Source organism: Neovison vison, chromosome 9 (assembly GCF_020171115.1).
Source record: "Neovison vison isolate M4711 chromosome 9, ASM_NN_V1, whole genome shotgun sequence".
Lineage (NCBI taxonomy): Eukaryota > Metazoa > Chordata > Mammalia > Carnivora > Mustelidae > Neogale > Neogale vison.
The window spans coordinates 24,350,733-24,366,119 of record NC_058099.1 but is presented as its reverse complement, the minus strand read 5'-3'; the positions used below and the strand labels follow the sequence as shown (position 1 = coordinate 24,366,119).

At 42.5% G+C, this 15,387-nt stretch overlaps 1 long non-coding RNA gene across 3 annotated transcripts in view; it reads left to right on the top strand.

Annotated features, from left to right (window-relative positions):
- The first annotated feature begins 237 nt into the window (after positions 1-237).
- The window catches only part of LOC122916873, a 31,479-nt gene continuing 16,329 nt past the window's right edge, over positions 238-15,387 (top strand). The window contains exons 1-2 of one of the 3 annotated variants that reach the window (XR_006386318.1): positions 238-470; positions 4,470-4,582. This is a non-coding gene — a long non-coding RNA (uncharacterized LOC122916873). Of the gene's footprint in view, positions 471-628; positions 699-4,469; positions 4,583-15,387 lie in introns of those variants that run through there. The other 2 variants (XR_006386319.1, XR_006386317.1) reach the window with 2 other exon arrangements.

Here is a 15,387-nt window from a genome sequence, read left to right as displayed (position 1 = left end):
ATCCTGTGGAAATAATAAACAAAAGTTCTTTCAGTCCGGTTGGGGACCAACGATACTGTTGGTCTGTTACAGACATTTCTGAATGAAGGAAGGTGTCACTTCTCTTTTCCAAGTACATGCTGTTGATTCTTTTTATAGATTTTATGTGCTTTAAATCAGGGTTTTTCCACAGTTGCCTCACCGAGGTGGGTGGGGTCTCAGAAATATTCTGCGGTCTTCACATGGGAGTTGAAGACCCAGAGCATATTGGAGGGGACAGGAACTAGGGCAGGGCAGAAATGATTAGATACAACGAAACATGAGTTCATTTTCAAGTCCTACTCCTGTCCTGACTGTTTGCTCTTTGAAGAGTCACTGAGCTTCCTGGTACCTCAGTTTCCTTGTATCTAAAAGGGGGAGAACAAATTTTCTTCACAGGGAGCCCTGTGAAGATTAAAATAAGATGATGGATGGAAGGTGCCTGGTACATGGTAAGTGCTCAGATACGTGGATGTATTCACTTCTTTGTCTCTGTGGGAATAGAGGACAACAGGAACAAGTTCTCCCATCAAGACTCAGGGACTGCCCCCGAGCCTGGAGGAAGAAATCTGGTGGGGCCAGAGCTCCTGGAGGGGAGGGAGGGAGGAACCAGCAGCGCTCCCTTGCTGAATGCTTGCCACCATGTGCCAGGGATTAGAGTGGGTGTCAGACGAAACAGGGTAAGTTCTGTTAAAAGACATGACAGTCTAACTTGCGTGGACTGGTTTGACTTAAGAGCTTTGCTCTCTGGGGCTTTTGTTCTCCTGCTTTTTTAGGTGATATTGGGAGAAGGAGAAAGAACACATGCTTTTATTTACTTGAGGGAGGAGAAAAAGAAAGCGAGAGAAAACGGAAACTAACGTCGGGCTCTTAAAACTCTGGTAAAAACTGAAATGGCGGCGCCTTGAGATTTTCTTGTCATGTTTACCAGGTTCTTGGGTATAAAATGATGATGCACCAGGGGTCTAGTAGTTATTATCGGAAAATTAACTAAGAATATACCCACAAAGATAAAGACCTGATTTGATAGTTCTCTAGATTTGGGTTTGTTTACTGTAAGGAAAGTAAAAGCAGCTTGATCTGGGTTTGTATTTGGCTTTGTGAGGAGCTTTATGTGAGTGATTTTTTTTGCACACACACACGCACTGCCTTCCGGGAAGTGTCAGCATCTGCACACCTGGGAGACATGCTCTGCTTTGCTCATAAAAGTTCTTTATTGTCTTTTAGAAAGCGATTCAACTGGTCTTGATGGACAGTTGGATAGAAAACTCTAGTGAAAGAGGGGACATGACCAAGTTCATATGCACACAGAGGGTCAGCAAACATGGCTTCACAACAGCCTCTCTAAAGTAGCTTCAAAAGATTCGCTTAAACAGTGTCCATCACAGTGTGGATGCGTGCCAAAGAGCCTGTGTGGACCTACACAGCGTTCTCTCCACTCAGAGGCCCACCCGATCCTGAGAAATCCATGAAAAGCGTGTTGACCATTTCTCACTGTGGAGATAGTACCTTAGAGGTCCAGAAAGCCTAGGGGCCAGTCAGACTCCCTGGGAGGGGCAGGGGTGAATGAGTGGACATGTTGATTCTCTGTGGAGACTCCCTCAGATCCCTTCTACATTTCTAGGCACTCCTTCTCTGGCTTCCAGCGCCTTCATTTCTAACCATTGTCTTCCTTGGGATACTGGAGCCATTATGCTCAACAGCTGTTTACCCATATAGGTTTTTTTTAAATGTTCTTTGTGGCCCTTGGACCATAATGAACTGTAGCAAAGAATCTGAGCCCTCAGCTCCCTTGCCTTGAACCTGCATGAACTCAGGTGTCATTTCTACTTCAGAGCCTCTTGTGCGATCAAGCCGAGGCTGGACTTTCCCTGGAACTGTACCCTTGAGCGCCTTCCTTCCCTTCCTCCTCTCCTTTCTCTTTAGCTTCTTCTGGGGACATTTGCCTAATAAATCACTTGCATTTGAATTATCATCTTAAGGTCTGCTTCTGGGGAAACTGCCTTAAGGCAGTGCATTAATCCGAATGCTTCGTATCGGAATGGTGTATGTACATGTGTCTGTGTGTACAATTTAAACTATTCTAAGCCTCTTCTCCTGGCATAAAAGGGGCCTGTTTGGTAGGGGGATCTTTTAACTCTCCTAGGAAGGAAAAAGTTGATTCTTGCCATCCCTATGTTGGGAGTGAGGCAAGGATCCCTGAACGGGACGACAGACTGTGGGTGGTAAGAGCGATGGCTACGAGGAGATACGAAGAAGGTGGTGCTTTGACTCCTAGTGAATCAGGAGAGAGAAGGGGAGAGAGAGGGAAGAGAGAGAGAGAGAGAGGGAGAGGTAGAGAGAGCAAGAACACTGGCAGCCTGGACTAGCACGGGTGACGTAAAGTGTCCTGAGACCCCCTGAGCAGCTACCGTGTCAAGCATTGGCAGATGGAAGACGTCACAAGTGTCTACCTTTACAGATGGGTGCAGCCTACAAATTTCCTTCAGAATTCCAAGGAAGTAATGGGGACCATGAGATCCTGATATTTTTCAAGAGATAGCTACTAATTTAGGAGGCATTCAGACCATATCGTGACAGGTTTCTAATAATACCATCAGTCCAAAGCAATAGTATGTTTACAGATGGAGCTGCCTCTGGGAGTCAGGGGCTCACCATCCACGGAAACACCCAGAGAGGGGAGGAGCAGCTGCCTGGCACCCGGTAGCTGGGATTCCAGCGTCAACCGGGTGACAGAGGGAATCAGCGACGTGGTCCAGTGCCCTCCCCTTCTTTAACTTCCAGATTTATGACCGAGCCTTTGAAAGAATAAAGCTGATTTGGGCCCAGATCTTATTCATGAGAATTAAACTTCAAATACAGGACACGTTTTCTTTTCAGTGTGAATGCTCCCTCTGGGCTCTGAGCTGAGGTATCCAGGGCCTCCTTATGGCACAGTGACTGGAGCCCATTCTTTCTCTTGGAAATTGTCAAAGGAGCTAAGAACTCTGGGAGATGTGGGAGGTAGGGAAGAGATCTCTCTTTACTTGGCTAGTATTATCGAAGTTGAGAAAAGGAGAACTATGGATGGAGGTTGCCAAAGAGTCCAGAAGAGAAGAAGCAAATAGTTTCATGGAAAATGCCTAGCTCTAAGGGCCTCGGTAACTTTTCACAAAAGAGGGTGGCAGTGGGTCGATATCCTTGACCTTCCCTCATAGACACTGCGGTCTGGATAAGAGAGGGTTACACGGTGCGCGGAGGACTCAATCCTTTCCCTCTCCTTTCACCCAAAATCCCACCGGGATATTCTAATCTCCTTGGAACATGCTGCATTATCTGTACTTCTAGCACAGCTCACGTTTCAAATGGCAGGGAGCGGAGCCGTCTCATTGTTTTATAGGCACAGCCAGGAGAGGAGCTCCGGTTCCTTTCTCTTGGCCAGGTGCCCTCCTTGAGGGAGAAGACCTGTGGTGTATCGAGACCAGCCAAGGGCTTAAAGATTTCAGAGACTTCAAAGGCAGGGGAGGGGCCAGAAACAATAAAATGGAAAATGATAAACATTCAGCTTAAAGACAAGCCGAGTTAAAATCCCTGAGAAATGACTCCGAGCAGAGTGAGGGGCTGATTCTCAGAGGCCCGTGGCAGCATTCCACGGCATTACACAACGTTCCAAGAAGCAATTATTAGCTTTGTTTTAGTTGTGATTAGCACAGTTAATGACCCGTAGAGGCGGAAAGACAATGCAAGTGAGAAGGTGAGCCCACAGAAAGGGGTTTCTGCTCCAGCCCCAAACTCACCAAGGTAGGGGGGAGTGTACCTCACCTTTCAGGGGCCTCCACCCATTTAGAAATTTCAGTTTTGGAACTATGGTATAAGGAGAGACCAGATTATTTTTAAAAGGTAAAGCCATTTCTATGGAATGATGAGATCTGTATTATCAGAGAACTCATCACTTCCCGTGGGTAAAGCTATGCATTGGGACTCTATGTCATTAAGGTGACGTTTGCACAAAGACCAGGAAAGAATCAAAGTCATCAGTTGGAACGTTTAAGTGCAAAATACTGGAAGAGTTCAGCCTGACTGTCCTGAGGGACTTAAATAGCTCAAGCAGCAGGAAAAAAAAGAAAAAAAGTAGACAGATTTAATTCAATTCAACAGCTGTACGTGAGCAGTTACTCTGTGCCTGACACTTTCCGAGGGATGTGGGGGTATACCAGTGACCAGAACATAGAGCCCGTCCCTCACGCAGCTTCTAGTCTAGAGAAGGAGACTGACAAGAAATGAAACTCACAGCCATAGACAGAATGCTCTAAGTTGAGAGCACTGTGGGACAGAAGAGACAGTGAGCATGGGAAGGAGTGTCAGGGGGCTTTGGAAGTGGGCTGGAGAATTAAGCAGGCGGTCCGTCTGGAGTCATTAAGATGGTGAGATCGGCGCAAAGACATGAAGGAAATGATGATGTTGGCCTACAGGTTTCGGCAGGAGCGGCAATGCAGAAAGTGAGAAGAGTTCCTCAATGGGCAAGGAAGCCCGTGGGGGCTACGGTGGAATGAGTGATGTGGAGAGAGGATGGAGACTCAGAGAGGTAAGGGGTAGGGGACGTCCCGTCGGGTCTCTGAGGCCATTGTGAAGATACTGTTAGGGTATAATGTCGCAAACACTAAATCTCAATGCCTATGGGTTTTGAATAGCTCAGACAGGAAAACAACAACAACAACAACACACACACACACACTGAGAGAAAGAAAAAATATCATACAGTCCCTACCTTCAAGAGGTCAAGTAGGAGAGATAGATAAGTGAGCATATAATAATAATAATAATAATATAAGAGGTAAGTACGTAGTATAGTCAACAAAGTCTATGATGTAGGGATAGAGAGCAAGGACCATGGTCCTTTCTGGAAGAGGCAGGGCAGATTTCTTAGAAGAAAAGACAGACTCACTAACTGATTAAAGTCAAGGGTAAGTCTGTCAGGCCTTACTTGACAGAGGTGTCTGTGGGGGTCACTGAGACCCTGAGGGCATAGGTAGCTTGCCCTGAGGTGCTCAGCTAAACTTGGCCTCTGGTCCAGGAAACCTTCTACTGAAGCAGGTGCTTTGCCCATCCATGGAGCCAGTGGGAGTTCTGTTTGAAGTGACTCTCCCCCAGCTTCCTGCTGAGGTCGTGGGACGGAGAGCTTCTGCTCAGTTTGCTGTGGGTGACGTTTCCAGCTGCGCTCTGGAAGACTATCTCTCTCTTCCCTTTCAGTAAACTCTAGATTGGGGACATTGTTAAGATGACCCTGTGCAAATGGATTTTCCCTGCTGGTAAATCCTCGAGCAGAACAAGGAAGAGCTCATCAAACAGAATATATGTGGGTAATTTAATTAAAGATTCACTGGAAACTTAAAGTCTTCAAGGTTGGCAACCAGATTACCTAAATGTATTCTTCTTGGGGGAGTAGAAAGTTAGCAAAAGTAGAGATTAAGAGGACCTGGGGTCACATGCAGGTTCACTCACTTGCTACCTATGTGGCCATGGGACCATTTTCCTTCTCTGTTACATGAAATCGTAATCCTGGCCTTCCCGACCTCCCTGGCCTCCCAGGACTCTTCTGAGGGTCGGGGATGAGAAAGATCCAGTAAACTCAGAAGTGCTGTACTTACGTTGCATGCGTTCATTTCTAGAGAGGATACTTTAAAAAATTTTATTGACTTATTTGCACAATATGACACACTTCTGCAATCTTTTGAAATCATGGTATTTTGTATTAGAAATTTAAAACCGTACAAAGATTCTCTTCCAAAGCCTACATGCCACAGATGAGCAAACAGGGGGCCCATTTAAACTGTATAGCAAATTAGAGGCAAAGGCAGGCCTGGGTCCCCTGACTCATCTTTCAGATAGGTTACAGAATGTAGCTAGTAGAGCATGAGAATGAACATTCTTCCTGCTTCTGGCTGAGTCAGAGAGACAGGAAGTACCATTTCTGCCTGGGGCTCTTCCACTGGAAGCACCTTGCATTTCCTTCCATAACAAGCACTTTCACTGTTTTCAAAACATTTTTTTTTAAAATACAAGACTATTTATCAACCATCTACCGAGTATTAAACCAATGTAGATGCTTGTATGAAAATGGTTCTCTTTAAGCCTCCCAGGAGCCCAGGGAATTATTTGGAACCAACCCCATTTTGCAGATGAGAAAACTGAGTCTCTGAGCTGGAGTGACTTCCCCAAGGCCACATGGTTGACTGACAACAAAGCTGGGGTTGGAGACCACCTCTGAAGGCACCATGTCCCATATCTTTCCACTTTATCAAAACTGCAGATGCCCCTTTCTCTTTGAGCTTCTGGCAGAAGCTAGAAATCTGGAGTAGAAAGAACTTACTTAAAGGAAGCATCTGAAAAAATGGAATCCGACTTCATGAACAGACCTGATGAGTAGAGTTAACCTCACAAATTAGACTTCGGGGATGACCTGAATTTTTTTTTTTCTTTATGAGATTGCAAAAAACAGAGCTAACAATATTTTCCACATACACAGTGACTTTTATCCAAAGTAGTTTCACAAATATGATGTCGATGAATCATAGGTAGGATTTACGAGTGAGTCTAACATGTAGCAATGTGGGAGGGCCTATTAGAGACAGTGTCTATGTAATAACAGAAGCACGGAAATCACAACTGCTTAAATCACAAGACACTTGGCTGAGAGGACAGATTCACTGCTATTGTAAGTATAGCAGAGGATAAAGGAAAGAGTGAAAATTACCCAAATTTAGTTAACTAGAAGCAATCACTTGTGGCACTGTAGTGTATTTTTTCCCTTTCTGTCCCTGAGCGTTGCTTTTTGCAAACATTAGCTGGAATTAGACTGTACGTGAATTTCTGTATTTTGCTTTTTTCACTGGGTGTTATTAGTATTATTTACTATGCCATAAAACATGCTTCAAAGAAGAATATTTCGTGGATAAATCATTTTGTATTACTGGAATGAAAGAAAAAAAAATATTGAAGAAACACCCTAGAGGGGTGAATGAGAATAAAAACCAAATGTGGAAAAAGGAAAGGTGAGATGTGTTCCAGGTTTTTGAAGCAAAAGATAAGGTCTCTACGAGAGGAGACAGAACGGGCTCCCTCATTTCAGTGATAGCCTGGGCTCCCTAATTCCAGTTAATATTCTTATGGCCCCATTTTGGCTGGCTGCGTTAAACTGGCTGGGTATCCTAGTACAGGAGTTGGCAAACGTTTTCTGTAAAGGGCCAGATAGTGAGTAGTTTAGGATTTGAGGGTCATATATTCTGTCTTGCAACTACTCAGTTCTGCCTGTGTAGGAGGAAAGCAGCCATAGATTATACATTAAAAAAAAAAATGAGCATGGCTGCATATCAATAAAACTTTATTTACAAAAACAGTGGACAGGATTTGGCCCTCCCTAGGGACTTTTTTTTTTTTAAAGATCCGTTTTTGGGCTGGACTTTGTGCTAGACTCGATGTAGATACAGAGAAGAATAAACATTTTGTCTTTGCCTTCAAGGAATGGGGAGAGATAAGAAAAGGGATTGTTACAATGCGGTATACTAAGGGAAAAAAACAAGGTACCTAGGAAATGCTATGAGATCAAAGAGGGGCAGCAAAGTGGCCTTTTCTGAGCAGTAAGGAGGGCTTACAAGCAGTATGATAGGTAGCCTAGATTCCAAAAACAGACTGGGAGCTCACCTATGTGTGCCCGTTCAGTTGGTTGGGTTTTAGGTTTCTTCTCCTATAGGGTTTGGGGGTGTCTCTGTGAAAACACCCAAATCCTGGCGTTGGCCCAGATCAGTAAAGTTTCCCAAGAAACTGGTGGGCACTTTCCAGAGAAAACTTTTTTAATACCATGGCCCTGGCTTATTTTCCACCCTTGTTTGATCAACCTACGAAAAAGCAAACACCAGCGCTTCTTTGAAATCCTTCTGTGTTGTGTTTATTTGGTGTGTATACATGTTGTACAAGGTACTAAAGATTAAATCATGGGGAGTTGTTTTAAGATATAAATTCCACCTCCAGGTATGGGGCAACTACGGCCTCCATTCAGTTCCATAATGAGTGCCTACTACGTGCAAAAGGTGGTTTTCCTGGGCTCCTGTCCAAGATAATTATCAGCCCTCCGTTTCCAGCACCCCGTCCATGAGCAGCTGCAGGACAATTGCCAAGGAGACGAAGGGTCCTGCCATGTTTGAAGAGGGAGCCCAAGGAATGAGGAAGTGGAAGGGATGGGTAGCTGTGTTGTGGGGGCGGTGACTGTTTCTTTTTTAGCAGAAATCCAGCTGAGGTGAGTGTTAACGATTCCATTTCTAGTCTTGTTAAGAGTAGTCAGTCTCTTCAGAGATTCTTGAAACAACAGTGCTGTCTAAATACCCAGTGTTTTTCACACACTTGCACATTAATTCTCCCCAGCTCTGCCTAAACCAGCTGCTAAAAAATAAAAAAAAATAAGATAAAATAAAATAAAAATAGAATGATCCTAACAGATTTCTGTGAGAGCACTCATGAGGGGGAAGACATGAAGTTGGAGAACTGTGTTGGAGTGCTGGAAACCTTTCTCCACAGGGGTCAGGAAGATTTGGAAATTTTACATATCACTAAAATGTGAGTAAAATACAAAAAAAGATTTGATGCTCAAGTCTTCTGTTTTGAAAATTATGAATAGGGAGCATAGTGTTAAAAAAAAAGGGTGAATACGAACTATGTAATGAGAAGTTAAGAGAGGGATGCAGAGAGGGAGAGAAGAAGACAATGATACTGAACAGAGGTGAAGGAAAGCAGGGAAGGGAACCCATAATCAAAATGGTACATTTCCTGAAGATGGAGAGAGGAAGAGAGTAAAGGTTGAATGACAGAATCAACTCTTAGCAAAAAAAGAAAAAGGAGGCAGAAGAAAGAGGAAGCAATAGAAAAAGAGTTACGGTCATAAAACTTCACAGGAAATGATCGTCGAGAATCTCCACAGGTAGAATGAAGGCCCGCCATTTTCAGCTCTTTACGCTCTCATCCTTAATATTCCAGGGGCTCTCATCTTGATGGAACTGCCCCAGCAGCCCAACTGGGGTGCGGGTTTATGCTGGGTTGCTGTGGCATTTCTCAGAACGATATTGCTTCAGATGTTGACACGGAGGCAGCTCTCCCAAGTGGACTGGTGATGGGCCCATACCCCTAGGTTATTGGCTATCCCTTAACATTCTTCATATGCCTTGTATAAAACAGGAGTGAGACGCTAAAACCCAGAAGTTAGGTTGAGCTGAAGAGTGGGCATTTTAAAGCATTTTTCAACAAAGATAAAAGTCTCCCTTTGTATGGAGAAAAACTACATTGGAGCGAGGAAGATAACTGCCTCTGAGTCAGCACATCCTTATTGAGCAGCTGTAGCATGCCAAGCACTGCATTTGTCTCTTTGCATACACGTCATCTCATCTGATCTCCAAAACAATGCTGGGAAGTAGGTAGTATTACCTTCATTTTCTTGGCAAGGAGACTGAAACTCGGGGAGCTTGTATGTGATTTGTCCAGGGATCTACAGCTACTAAGCAGCAGGGGTGGGGTGCTGCCCGACACGGAAGTCCAAGTGTTGTCAACCATCTTAGCATCACTAACCTCTTGTGTCTGCCACCAGTTCACCCAGAGAGAACTTGGCTCAGGGGCCCACGGGATGAGGGATTCTCAGGGGACATTTAGTAATACCTGAAGATATTTTTGGCGTCACAACTGGCCAGGGGGCGCTGCTGGCATCTAGGGGATAGAGGACAGGGAGGCTACTGGACATCAGTGCCCAGGACAGCCTCCACAGCAAAGGACTATCTGTCGCCCAGTGTCAGTAGTGCCAAGTCTGAGAACCCTGAACAAGATAGGGGGTGTGGCCAGAGACGAGGTCCTAAAAGATGGTCTGTTTCAAGAACACTCAGACCGCATGAAATGCAGTAACCTTGAAGTAACCTGGAGGCCTTTCAGAGGAGAAAAAAGTGGGAAAGTCACCTCTGTTCTTTGTTTGTTGCATAAATACAAGACTTTTGGTCCTGCAATCCCCAATAAGTTCCCTGTAATAGAGTGTATTAGGAACAAAATAGAAAATGCTGACCAAAATAATGTTGAAATATTTCTTTGGCTACCACTGTTTTAGGCCTGTTGATCTTCTGCAGAAAATCTCAAATCTCCCCAACAGTGACTGGATTACTCTCCCCGTCTCCCTGCCTGGCCTCCCTGGAATTAACTCCCCACCGACCATCTTTCTAAAACCCAGGCAAGGTCATGCCAGCACTAACCTCTTTCAGGGCTCCTTCCTGGGCCCAGAATCAAGATGGGGCATCCTGTCTAGCCTTGGCGCTTCTCTGATGATGCCCCAAAGTGACTCTCTTGGCTTTATTTCCAACATCTCTCCTTTCCAAACATTCCCTATATTCTGACCAAACTACAATACTTACTCTTATGGCTTGGTGATAGATGGGTCATAACCTATAATTTCTTGCCTCTGTCATTGACTAAAGCAATTCCTTTTTCTTGGAATGCATTTTGATTTGTCAGTCAAGATCAGTCCTACCTAGAGTACAGCTCAAAGGCTACCTCCCCATCAATTTGTTCTCTGATTTCCCAAATTACAAATAAATTCTTTTACCTCTGAAATCCCATAGACATATTTCTACCTCCAAATTTGACTCTATGTGCCTATATGCAAATTACATGTGAAAGAAATAATATATAATACATGGGTATTATACAATATGTCATATGTGTTAGAGTAATCAAAATAGTTTTGGTATTGATGCAAAAACATCAATTTAACTCAGTGGAAGAGAACAGACAACCTAGAAATTAACTCAAGGATATAATTTACTCTGAATTTAGTATATCATAAAAGGAACATGTTAAGTCAGCAACTGACTATTCATTAAATACATACAGCACTTTATACCACTTCAAAAATAAACTCAGATGGATTAAAAACCCAAATATTTCAAAAACATTATAATACTATTTAAGAAAACATATTCTTGGGATAGGCAAGTCTTAAGCATAAAAAAAAGGGGGAAAAGGACAAAAAACAATAAATATGACAATTTAAATTAGAATTTTTTTCATTGGAAAAAGAACCTGAACAAGGTTAAAAGATAGAAAACATACTGGGAAAAAATATTTGCTACATAGGACACAAAGGGTTAGTATAAGTAATATGTAAAGAGCTTCAGCTGTTCAATAAATTACAAATGACCCCTCCCAAAAAATAGGTAAATGACAAAAGAAGGTAGTTCACAGACTAGAAAATAGAAACAGCTATTGAACACAGGAAAAGATGGTGATCCTCACTAGTAATCAGCAAAACAGAAAGCCATCTATCATATCTCTCTTTAAGCCCATATAGTTTGTAAAACATGAAGAATAAAGTATGGTAAGGATGGGGAGAAGCAGCAACTCTTATTATGAATATAACTGATAATACTTGTTTTCAATAGACAGTAATTTATTAAGATTTATTAAGATTTAAGATTTACTAAAATGCGAAAGGTGTAGTCTCTTTGGACTAGCAATATCATTTCTAGGAGAGAATCTTTCAGAAGTTTATATACATAAACTTAACTGGAAAAATTATAACTTTCACAGTTTTGTAAATGATAAAATCCATATTTAAAAAGACCATTGTAACAGCTACCATCTACTAATCATCTACTTTCAAAGTATCATGATAATTTTCCTAAATATTATTCTGTAATATTGATAATATTCATAAGTGACCTGCTACCCATAGGCATTGTGTCATATTACAGATCAAGAAACTGAGTTTCAGAAAGCTGAAGCTTTTGCTCTCTGGGAATATGAAGAGGAAGACTTGGAGCCAGATTGGAACATGATCTACCTCATGGCAAAGCCAACACCCTTGATCCAAGAGAGAATGAGAATATTTGGTGTGAGGAGGGTGCTCTGGCACCAGGTGGGCAGAAGTCCACGAACCAGTCAAGGATGGGCAGAGCTAGGGAGAGGTACAGGTATGGACCTTAGAAAGCACCAAGGCCAAAAGTGGAGTAGTGCGCCATACGAGCCCTGCCTAGTGAGAGACATTGTACCTGTAGTGGCCATGTGGGGGCCATATAGTTTTAAAGGCACCAAGTCAAGGCTCAGAGATTGCTCTCTGGAAGAAGTAGCTAATTTGTCCTGGGATGGGGAGAGGGGTTGAAATGGACAGAAGTTTTGGGGAGGCAAAATTAAACTTAATTTAAAAAGTAAAAAAGATATGGATGGGTGGATGGATAGATGGACAGATGGACGGACAGTCAGAGCACTAGACAGCTGGATAGACATTTTTTTCTTAACAGCCATAGAAGTGTGGGATATTCTTGCTCGTGAAAATAAGCTGGTACAAAATGCTGCTTTGTTTTTTCCTGCCTAGTATTCCTCTCCCCATCTCCCTTCTTCATTTGGGGAACTCCTTTCCCTACATTGGATACAGTCCTGGTAAACCCATCAAGATGCCCCCATCTCTCCTAAACCCCATGAAGCCAATCCTGAAATTTGAATCTTAAGCAGAGTCACATGAGGACTGAATAAAATGGTTAAGAGTCACCCAAAAGATAGTGACTTGAAAAGTCTGTTTAGTTATCTAGCCTGTTGCCTGGAGTGTTTCAAGAGCATGTCCGATTGTATATCTGAGCAATTCTCTCATTCCAGTAAATTCCATGTTTGACTTACATTGGCCTCAGTTGGTTTCTATAGCATCTTACGAAAGAACTTAACCAATTCAAGAGGATTTATAAGTTACTAGCGCCCAGAATTGGTCATTCACTCATTCAAAACCTGAGAGATGTTAGGTTCTGTTCTTGTCCCTGGGGATATAGTGCCTAATGATCCTAGGCTTATGAAAAAACAAAATAAAACAACAAAACAACAACAACAACAAAAAACAAACAAAAAACAAGCCCAAGAAGCTGAAGGAGTCAATGAATGAGGTCCATAACCTACCTTGAGGGGGTATGAGGAAATACTTCCTAGAGGAATTGACACTTGAATTGTGTCAAGGAATAAGCCCACTCCATTCCTGCTTCTTTCTCCATCTTGCTACTATTTCTACATTCCCAAGTACATTTCCATCAGCTACTCAGTGACACTGAACTTGTATTCATAAAAGCACTGGTGAGGATAAAGGAGTTAAACAGATTTTCATGGGAAAGTTCAGAAAGCTACATGTTCAGAAAGTTTCTTTGGGAAAATGGTTTGAGTTTCAAAAAAGTAACCAAAAAATGAACTCCTGGCATCAAGCCCAATTCTGATTTAGTGAGGCAGGAGTCACTGTGTAATTGCAAACTCTTTTATAACAAAGATAACTGAATCATAAAGTAGAAAGCACACTGGTAAAAATTACAGCTATGACCCAAATGTGTCCATGAGGAGTAGCTTTGTCTCAATCATGTGGAGAAGGGTGTGGTTCCTCCTTGACTCCGAGGTTGCCCATCCTGCACGTTTCATACATTGTATATCTGTGTCTCATTAATGACGACTTTCCAGTTTCTGAAATTCCATGACACAGTGGGAGATTTATGTGCGTACTTGTATTTATACACACAGTTATTAAAGGGAAGTGGGGTTCAGGGGCAGGCCTTTTGAATGATGATGTTAAACTGTAATACAACTTATTTGAGTGAATATTTATTAAGCACCTTCTTTATGTCATGCCCTATTGCTACCATCAGTGGCTACAAAAATGAAAAGGGCGTTCGGCCTTTGAGAAACTCAGTCTAGTGGGGAAGAGGAGTTACTGATGAATTGAAATGAACTCAGGACTATGAGAACATGGGAGAGAATACAATTCATACAATTCATTTTGCTGAGGATACCAAGAAAGCTTCATGGGGGAAGTGACATTTGAGAAGGATCTTCAAGGGTATGGAGAAGGATAATGAAGGCAAAAGGCAAAGATCAATGGAAGTGAATGAGCTCAGGGGACTAGTCTGAGCCCTGTGTGTGATGCCAAGAGAGAGGGAGTCGGGGCGCTTTCTCTGTACGTGTGATTGGTTCCCTTGCTCTACTCTGTTATGAGATGCTCACCGTCACACTCAGCATGGTCTGAGAAACGGGCTAATGCTTCACTCCTTTCTTACATAAGAGCACATCTTCACTCGCCAATGGAGATCTATTTGATAAGTTGAAAATGTTTATAGCCTTTCAATAAACATCCTCCAGATACACTGCAACAGGAGCTTTCAGAATATTCTACTCCAGGCCCAGTGACAATTTTACGTTAAGCTCACTTAGGTGATGGCTGGACTTCTACCTGTTGGGGAAAGGTAGCTGTCAGACTGTGAAGGCAGTGTTTGTGACGCCTCCTTCATTTGAGGGCCACTGATTTGGAATTTCAGATTACAGAGAGTGGCTGAAGATTCTATTTTGCTTTATCTATGAGAAAAAATATTAATAAGCAAATAAATGATAGCGAGCATAATGATTAGGTTGATCTTTTACCTAATCATTGGTTGGGAGAAGAAGCTTTTTGAACGGCCGAAGGAACTATTTCCAAACAATTACATAAGAGTCAATGTACTTGTTTTCTATTCTTATCCATCCGTTAAGCTGGTGCATGGAGGACTCTTTATAGCATGAACTCTAGTGCCTGTAGCTAACGTGTATACTCATCTCGGTCCCCACAGACCCACCTGGGGACTCTCTGTGGCATGTCACGCTAACTTGTGCTGGGAACATGCAAGTGCATTTCTCTGTTCTCTTACGATTTCTATTAGAGTAGAACTTATGTCAGGTTTGCCCGTGCTAGAACTCTAAGTTATTCTGTAATTTGTTTATATAGCATTGTGAAATAAATATTTTCATGCAACGAGCTCTCTGAAATAGACCCATTTTGTAATCATTGTAAGTTTGTACCTTTCAGTTAATTTTTTTAAATAAAGATTTTATTTATTTATTTAGAAAGCACAAGTAGAAGGGGGACAAGCAGAGGGAGACAGAGAGAGAGAATCTTCAGCAGATTCTGGATGCTTAACTGACTGAGTCATCCAGGTACCCCTTTCGGTTAATGTTTTTTTTCCTACCCCACCATCCCATTGCTCCAAATTAATGGCCCTTCAGCTGTTAAGAGGTTCCAATTTGAAAGTGTCTCCCAGGATGGATCCCTCATCATCACAATACTGCTTTTCTGGCTGAAAATATTTTTTTGAAAAAAATTGATGTGGTTTATGATTTAGATTTGAAAATTCTCCACTTTTCCAACAAGGAGCTGTATGAATGACTTTGGACAAGGTATTTAACCTCTTTGAGTTTCATTCTTCTCCATTGTTAGGTGGCAACTGATTTGCCTTCACTGTAGGATTGTAATAAAGATGAAGATGACAGAGAGGACTGTGAAACATCAGATACAGGAAAGTTATTAGTTACTATCAT